Raw genomic sequence first — 1,113 nt, forward strand, 5'->3', positions numbered from 1 at the left:
AGAATACAACATATTGTAATAATATCGATAACAAAATGCTTTTCTCCTTTTTTTATTTGAGCTTAATTTGTACTCTGCAGCACGGCGTAAACATGTACGCCACAGATAAACATTCTGAAAGAGAGTCTGCACTGCGGTTAACTTATAATTAACAAATCAGCAAATTATGCTTCGAAGGATAGTATTGACTAAAAACGGACACTGCCTTTGTTTTCGAACCGTACGTGGAACTCGGGTCAAAATAGGCCAGTATTCGATAGTAAGATTAAATTATGAATCGAATGCTCATTGTGTATCATCGTATGACATACTGTTTGTCATCATACCAATTCTGGTCATCGTGTACCATCGTATCCAGCCGATGTGTCATACTTTTTTCAATCTCAGAACAGAACCAAGTTCAATTCTGTCAAAACATTTGACTTTTCAACTTTTTACACCACTACATGACAAACGTAAGGAAAAACTTAATTCTTTATGGGGCTTTTGTTACAAAACGTGGTGACCACAGATACAGTTACATTTCGATCTTCAGGGGTCAGTGCAATTTGTTAGAAATGAAAGCACATGCCATCTGAAGTATACTGTGAAAACTATGTGAAATAGTGGATTTACTCCTTGATTACCTATATTTAAACATTGGGTTGGGAGTTCGACATTTAGGCAGGTAGAAGCCATCCTCATGGGCACCAGCTGGGCTCACCTCCTCGCTGATCTGTTTCTTTATACACATGAATCGGAATTATCGCTCAGTCTTTCTACCAACTATTCAGAGAGCGTCATACGGCTCTTGCTCAAAAGTTGTTTGGTCAAGGTTACAACATTCAAGGCCCCCGTGAAGCTTTCAAAATGTTTTATGGTTGACATGTGGAGGACATTTCCAAATTTGAGGCATCAGTGACAAATGTATTGTACGATGCAATTCTCTAGTTAGACCTGTGCCATATAGTCCCGTTTTTATGAAAACATTTGACTTGCCTTTGCCTGTGTTTGTGACTGGTGCTACCAATGGGAAACTGTCCACTTTTAGCGAACACCTGGTTTCATCACTATTTGATAGTGCTTTATTTACATGATTCATGCTCTAGTCATGATCGCAAGCGAACTAACGAC

The sequence above is a fragment of the Haliotis cracherodii genome, unplaced genomic scaffold (assembly GCF_022045235.1).
Source record: "Haliotis cracherodii isolate W230 unplaced genomic scaffold, xgHalCrac1.p SCAF_16, whole genome shotgun sequence".
In the NCBI taxonomy this organism is placed as follows: Eukaryota; Metazoa; Mollusca; class Gastropoda; order Lepetellida; family Haliotidae; genus Haliotis; species Haliotis cracherodii.